An 8,175-nucleotide genomic window follows, 5' to 3' on the forward strand; every position below is an offset into this window, starting at 1 on the left:
ATGTAAATCACCAACCCGTGGTCTTCTGCTGCTGCTACAGCTATAAGGGACGAAGGCAGACATGGGTACCAAGAGTCTGCCAGAACAAATCTGTAAAATGTGGAAGTGGTTTTGGAACTAGGTAACAGCAAGATGCTGGAAGAGCTTTGAGGTTCCTGAGAGAAGCAGCCTGGTTGCCAGGAACAGACCATGAATGGCAATTCTGGAAAGAGACCAGAAAGCATAGGAGTTCCCTGGTGGCACAGCAGGTTGTCATTGTTGAGGCTGAGGTTGCTGCTGTGGTGTGGGTTTGATCCCTGGCCAGGGAACTTCCACATGCCGCAGGCATGGCCAGAAAAAAAAAAAAAAAGAAAAGAAATGAAGAGAGCTACAGAGAACACCCTGATCTTCTTAGAGAATGCCTTCGGAACCCCATATTTTGGTGGAAATATGTGAAAAGCATTCCGATGAGATCTCACACGGAAATGAGGAACAGGTCACTAGGGATAGAGGAAAGCCCATCCTTGTCACAAAGGGACAACGAGCTTGGCTGAATTATGTTCATGTCCGAGGGTTTTGGGGAAGATGCAGCTCGCAAGGGATGAGTGGATACTTGTCTGAGAAAATCTCAAAGTGAGGGTTGAAGGAAGCCTACTCTAAGCTCCTCCTGACTGCTTAGAGTAAAATACAAGAAGAGAGACAAGACTTAAAGATAGGATCGCTAATCAATTGTTAGTCAGAATTTGGGCCACCCTCCCATCACAGGCCTAGAGCAAGGGCCTGGGGGCAACCCAATTCAAAGGAGGGCCCCCCAGTGGGGCTCATATATCTGGCTCTCCATTGCCCCCAGGCTGGGCTCGGGGCCCTGGTGAAGCTAAGCTCTGGGGGTGAGGCTGCCTCCTCCTGGGCTTCTAAGGCTGCCCTCAGGAGCCTCAGGTCCAGGCAGAGGACCACGTGGGAGGGTGCCCCACAGAGAGCCCCGCTAGGGTAATGCCCATCAGATCTGGCTGACTGGAAGCCCCTCCCACACCCCAGATCAGCAGAGTCATCAGTGTGGTCAGGAGGCCACAGGTGCTGGGCCCCCACCTGGCACAACCTGGGTGGCAGGCCCTCGAGAGCCTTGGGACCTCACCCTACCCAGTGAAGTGGGGATCCAGATCCCCACCCCACCCACAATGGGTTTGGAAAGCCGAACCTCTGCCCAATGGGTCAGAGGGCAGAACACGGGATCAAAGGTTCTTCCTGAACCTGGAAGGGTGATGAGTTTGCCCTGTTGGAATTTGGATGAGCCTGGGACTCCTCTTTTCCTTCTCTCTCTAGGGTGGGAGAGTCTGTGCTATGCTTCCCCCACTCCCCACATCCCTCACCCCTGGCTCTGGAAGCACAGGTTCACCCCTGGACAAGAACTGGAGTTTCAGCCACATCCAATTTCCATGCTATTTAGATAAGACTTAGACTTCTGATTTGATGGCATCTGAGAAGGACATGAACTTGGGGAGGCGAAAAACAAAATTTTGTTTTGGCAGCCCAAAAAGTTTAAGACACAGCTCAGAACCAGAAAGTAATAACAGGAAAAAAGGACCGTCCTGAACTTGACCCTGCAAACCACAGTCCTTGCCAAGGACCGGAGAGGGCTTGTCAGGTGGTCCACTCACCGGTCCCCCATACCAGGCGATGACCACTTCCCACCTAACTCCTCATATCTCTGCATCTTGGCTCTTTCCTAGGATGCTTTCTCCTCTCTCTCATCTGAGAGCTTCAGTGGACCATCCTGATCACCAGTATGCTGCTGATCCTCTCCTGCCTGTGGTCCCCCTTCCTCATGCACAGTGGCTGCCTTCTCTCTCTCTCACTCCCTGTCATAACGTGCATAAAAGTGCATTTTGCCTCCTTCCTAAGGAAAGTGCTCCTATACGTCTGCATGGGGTGGACTGCCTCAGAGTCCAGATAGGATTGTACCCAGGGCCGAGGTCATTTTGGGGGTGGGGGGGGCATCTGGATATGCTTAGGAAATCACAGAAACTGATTCTCAGCATCTCACACTCATGTGGCCCCCAGTATTTATTAAATGGCTGGGTGGATAGATGAGTGGTTGAAAATGTGATTGTGTTGGACATCAATTTCATTCCTAATTTTTAAGTAGTACATTATCCGTGCTCATTGTGACATATATATGGCTTCTATAGTTAAAAAGAAAGAAGAGAGCTTGGTGTCTTTGCTATGGGATCATCTTTTCTGTAGATACTTGTATTGAGGAGGACAATTTAGTGACTGTAACAAATGATTGCCAACCTTTCCATGGGTCAATGGGAAACATGAATATATGAAGCAGTCCAATCAATTCAGCTGTCCTTAGCTCTCAGTGGTTTTCCTCCCCAAGATGATTGGCACGTCCAGGTTCTGTCTACCCAGGTTCTGTCTTCCCTGGCCCACTTCAGCTGGCCGGCGGAGGAAGACAAAGTGAGAAGGCACACATGCCTTTGAGAAAATCTGCCCTGGAATTCCCGTCGTGGCGCAGCAGAAACAAATCCGACTAGGAACCATGAAGTTGAGGGTTCGATCCCTGGTCTTGCTCAGTGGGTTAAGGATCTGGTGTTGCCATGAGCTGTGGTGTAGGCCAGCAGCTGTCTGGTCACAGACGTGGTTTGGATCTGGCATTGCTGTGGCTGTGGCGTAGGACAGTAGCTGTAGCTCTGATTTGCCCCCTAGCTTGGGAACCTCCCTATGCCACATGTGCAGCCCTAAAAAGCAAAAAAAAAACAAAAAACAAAAAACAAACCTGGCCTGGATGTGACACACATCTATTCATAGTCCATCAGCAACTTTGCCCCTGGACACACCAGGATGCAAGGTGGGCTGGGAAGTAAAGCCCTAGCTGGACCACCACCTCTTTCCTAATACAAATTCATGCTCAGGAAAGGTGAGCACAAACTTTTGGTGAATAGCTATCATCTGTGCTGTTTAACTTCAAAAGGAAAAGCAGCTCAAGGATCCAGTGTTGTCATCACTGCTGTGGTGCAGGTTCGAGATCCCTAGCCTGGGAACTTCCACATGCCATGAGTGGGGCCAAAAAATTAAATAAGTAGATAAACATATAAAAAGAAATACAAAAGAATTAGCAAAGATTATTTTTAATGGGAATGCCCAATGCTATTTTGAAAATAACACTGCTTCTAAGTGACAAAACATTTTTTCTTTCAGTTTTAAATTGCTTTATTTAGAAAACAATCTGGCAATATGTGTATGACACTAAGTTTTTCATGTCTTGGAAACCAATGATCCTTCTGACAATCCACACTAATATTCCAAAACATAAGGTGTTGATCATGGAGTTATTTATAGCAACAAAATGTTAAAATAGGTAGGAAATATAGTGAAAACTTATAATAAGAGAATAGTTCATTACCTTTGTAAGTATTTGTCCAATGGCATATTTATGTAGTATTAAACAAGGTTGAAATAGTTATGAAGTATTAAACAAGATTTTCTGTGAAGCTTTATTTTTTGGAGCAAGTTATAAAATTTTAAGAGCAGTATTATCTCAATTGCTTTTTAAAAAGAAACAGGTAGAAAAATAGTGGCTATACCAAATATTAGCTGAAGTTGCTTCTAGGCGGTGGGATATGAAAATTTTTTCATGCCATTCAAAGTTTCCAAAATTAATGTATAATTTTATATACCAAAATTAAAAAATAGGAGTTCCTGTTGTGGTGCAGTGGGTTAAGACTATGACTGCAGAGGCTCAGTTTCCTGCAGAGGCTGGGGTTCAGTCCCCAACCCTGGTACAGCAGGTTGAAAGGATCAGGCATAGCCCCACCTGCAGCGCAGGTCCCAGCTGCAGCTCAGATTTCATCCGTGGTCCAGGAACTTCCCTATACCATGGGTTCGGCCATTAAAAAAAAAAGAAAAAGAAAAGAAATTAAAAAATAAAATTGGAGGGTTAGGAGAATGACCTCATATAATACAGATATTACACAGCAGTATTTGGTGACCTCCTTGTATCTGTTCTCCATGCTCCTGTCTCCTTGGCTGTTCTCCCCATTCTTAGTCTTGACTACTGCTTTAATGCCCCCCTGAAATGCCACCTGGTAAACCCCTTTCATCAACTGAACTCAGTCCCCCAACACTGCCCTTAGCTGCTGGGTCATTTGTCATTTCCTGGTAATAACATCACTTGCTCATAATTTTCTGATCAACTCTGTGATATTCTAAGAATAAAATGATTAGAGCAGTTTTTCTTTTTATGACTGCACCTGTTAGGGGTCGAATCAGAGCTGCAGCTGCTGGACTGTGCCACAACTGCAGCAGTGCCAGATCCAAGCCCCATCTTCGACCCACAACGCAGCCTACGGCAATGCTGAATCCCCAATTCACTGAGCAGGGCCAAGGATCAAATCCGTTTCTTCACAGACACTTTGTCAAGTTCTTCACCCACTGAGCCACCACAGGAATTCCTAGAGCAATTCTTTTAAGGAGGTTGATGGGGAGCAGTGGGTCTGTAATATTGGAGTATGATAAAGACAACCTGGTTCCTTGTCCTCATTTATGTAGACACAGGAATATAGACTCAGTATGTCATTAGGAGTCTTCAGTCACCTGTGAGCTCCAGGAACAGGGCAACTGCATCCTCTTGGCCCTTCCAGTGCCTGACACAGTTCTGGTACATAATCAGCACTTAATAAATGTTTTGAATGAGTAAATGACTAAATGGAAGGAAGAGTGAGTAACGAGTTGATGATAGTGATGGCTAATTACTAATGAAGATCAGCTAGTCCATTAATATCTCTTGCACATCCATCATTTGCCACTTTGTGCTTGAAGCTAGATTCCCAAATTGTAGTTGAAAAAAAAGTGGATGGTGCATCAGATGGACTTGTCGTCCAGCATAAATGTGAAGACTTGGGAATCCGTGGAGCCTTTTTAAGATGTGTTTGGAGCACCCAGCTAATGCTAAGGAAGGTTACGTGTTCCTAAGTCTACTGATCTGGATTAAGCATAGTTGGGCAGACCAGGCATAGTTTGGACAGTATTTAATCAGGTAGCTTGCAAGGGTCCAATGGTCACAGAAAGGGTCAGTGTGCAGTTTCAGAAATGATGCAACAACTCTTCTGCAGCCTGTCAATGCATCAACCGCCTGGAACCAGCCCTGTCTGAAGCTGCCGCTGACTTTCAATCTGGCACTTTAGGCAAAAATGGACACTTCCGACCTCTCCCCGTCCCCTGGACTTAACACAGTCACCTGGATTTCCCTAGTTAGGTCCCTCTCAATGGAGAGTCCCTATAAGAAGTCCTTTTTTTTTTTTTTGCCAGGACAGCCTAGGATGCTGAAGACGCTAGGAGTTCTGGGCCCTCCCAAACCTGGTACTCCAAGGGTGGGCGGTACCTTGTCAGGGACTCATCCCCATTGCTGGGGTTAATCATCCCCACATCCAGAGCGTCTTACAGCTTCAGCAGGAGTCTGGCTGCACCCCAGAACCTGGAGTTTCAAGAGCATCCTGTTGTTTATTTGCAGCAGCTCTCATAACGAATGCAAAAAGTGTTTCTTCAAGAGCTCAGAAGTAACATCTGTTATCTTGAAAGCACAAAAAAGATTGGAAATAAGTATGCCTTTTAAAAATATCTCTTGGATCAGGTGCTTAAAGTTAGCTAAATCCTAGAATCAATTACTCTCTTAAGGAATACGTAGGAATTCTTTTTTTAAAAAAATTATATTGAAGTATAGTTGGTTTACAGGTTGTGTTAATTTCTGCTGTACAGCAAAGTGATTCAGTTATATAGATTTTTTTTCCATATTATTTTCCATTATGGTTCCTCACAGCATATTGAATATAGTAGGAACTTATTTATCCATCCTATATATACTGTTTGCATCCACTAATCCCAAATTCTCAATCCTTCCCTCCTGCCCCGCCCCCCTCAACCCCACCCCATTAACCACAAGTCTATTCTCTATGTGAGTCTATTCCTGTTTCATAGATAAGTTCATTTGTGTCATATTTTGGTGTTTTTTTTTTTCATTTTATAGCTACTCCTGTGGCATATGGAAGTTCCCAGGCTAGGGATCGAATTGGAGCTGCCTACCATAGTCATAGCCACAGCAACACAGCTTGTGGCAACACCAGATCCTTAACCCCCTGAGGGATCAAATCCACAACCTCATGGATACTAATCAGGTTCTTAACCCTCGGAGCCACAATGGGAGCTCCAATTTTGTCATATTTTAGATTCCACATATAAGTGATATCATATGGTTTTTGACTTTCTCTGTCTGACTTACTTCACTTAGTATGAGAATCTCTAATTGCATCCATGTTGCGGCAAATGGCATTATTTCATTCTTCTTATGGCTGAGTAGTATTCCATGAAGAATGCAGAGGAATTCTTGATCCCATTTTCATTGCCTTTTGTTAATCCATGTTTCACTTATAGGTCTATCCCTAAATAGTAAACCCAGTGATTTTAGGTCTAAAAGTGATATCTGTTTCGTAACTACTAATGTTGCAGTGTTTGTTTCCCAATCTCTATTGTCTTTAGGATCTTTTCTATCTGAGCATTTCATTGGGTCTGAGAACCCTCAACTATACAACGATAATATTTGACTGATTTTACTTGTCACTATATAGGCCTGGTAGTCCATGTGCGAATCCTCTCTCTTTAGAATACTACAGAATCAGGTCTCTATTTTCTTTTACATATACTTCTAACGAAACATATATTTTAAAATATAATAACTAGGAGTTCCCGTCGTGGCTCAGTGGTTAACGAATATGACTAGGCACCATGAGGTTGCAGGTTCGATCCCTGGCCTCGCTCAGTGGGTTAAAGATCTGGCGTTGCCGTGAGCTGTGGTGTAGGTCACAGATGTGGCTCGGATCCCCCGTTGCTGTGGCTCTGGTGTAGGCCGGCAGCTACAGCTTGGATTTGACCCCTAGCCCGGGAACCTCCATATGCCAAAGGTTAGGCCCTAGAAAAGACCAAAATTAAAATAAAATATAATATAATAACTATTTCAGGGGAAATCAGAGGTCCTGTCAATCACCAATTTTTTTTTTTTGGTTTATTTGTTTTCTTTCTTTTTAGGGCTGCACTCACAGCATCTGGAAGTTCCCGGGCTAGGGGCCGAATCAGAGCTGCAGCTGCCGACCTATACAACACCAGATCTTTAACTCACTGAGTAAGTCCAGGGATTGAACCCATGTCCTCATGATACTAGTCGGGTTTGTTACCACTATGCCACAAAGGGAACTCCTTCGCTTGTTTGTTTTTTTTTTTGTTGTTGTTGTTTGTTCAGTTTGTTGGTTTTGGCTATACCTGCTGCACCACAAGATAACTCCTCACTTCTTTTCATACAGAACATTTTCCTATAGAAGTCCACCAGCATCATCACAAACAAAAACGTCTTTTTTTTTTTTTGTCTTTTCAGGGCTGCACCCGGGGCATATAGAGGGTCCCATGCTCGGGATCTAATTGGAGCTGTAGACGCTGGCCCACACCACAACTATAGCAAAGCAGGATCTGAGCCACATCTGTGACCTACACCACAGCTCACAGCAACGCCAATCCTTAACCCACTGAGCCAGGCCAGGGAGCAAACCCGTATCCTCCTGGTTCCTAGTCAGATTCGTTTCCGCTGTGCCACAATGGAAACGCCTTTTTTTTTTTTTTGGCCACACCTGTGGCATGGGAAAATTCCCAGGCCAGAGACTGAACCGACGCCACAGCTGTAACCAGAGTCAACAGAAGTGACAAAGCCAGACCCTTAACCCACCAGCCCTAATAAGAAAAGAGGGAAAAAAAAGAGATTTTGTAATTTTCAACACAATGAAGAAGAATCAGTGCTGGAAAAGAAAAACATGGTAGGGAAGAGGTTGAAAGATGAATTTTTTAAACGATACAAACAATACGGCCCCGCCCAAGTGAGGCTTCGGGAGGAAGGCGACCGCCTCAGGGTCCAGGTCCTGGGCCACCGCGCCGGCAGAGATGCTCTGACAGGTGCTCTGACAGGTCAGCCCCGCGGGATGCGCACGCGCAGACGGAGAGCGCAGCTGCTGGGCAAGAGGGGTGGGCGGAGCCTCGGATGCCGCTCGGGCACGGGGGCGGGGCGGGGGCGGGGCCTTCCTTATATTAGCGCGCACTGCCGCGCCCGGAGGCGGTGGGTGGCCCTTGAACCGGAAGTAGTGGGTGGTGCGCGGGCTC

At 45.6% G+C, this 8,175-nt stretch overlaps 1 protein-coding gene across 1 annotated transcript in view; it reads left to right on the forward strand.

Moving 5' to 3' along the window:
- The window catches only part of MFAP3L (microfibril associated protein 3 like), a 190,748-nt gene extending 182,765 nt beyond the window's left edge, over positions 1–7,983 (forward strand). Inside the window, exon 8 of the transcript XR_014826567.1 lies at positions 7,403–7,983. The gene's annotated coding sequence lies outside the window, so the exon portion shown is untranslated. The remainder of the gene's footprint in view (positions 1–7,402) is intronic.
- The last annotated feature ends 192 nt before the right edge of the window (positions 7,984–8,175 follow it).

This window comes from Sus scrofa, chromosome 14 (assembly GCF_054392235.1).
Source record: "Sus scrofa isolate SSC_HxYL_T2T_F1_AM1 chromosome 14, Sscrofa_HxYL_maternal_Yorkshire_Landrace_v2.0, whole genome shotgun sequence".
NCBI classification, from domain to species: Eukaryota; Metazoa; Chordata; class Mammalia; order Artiodactyla; family Suidae; genus Sus; species Sus scrofa.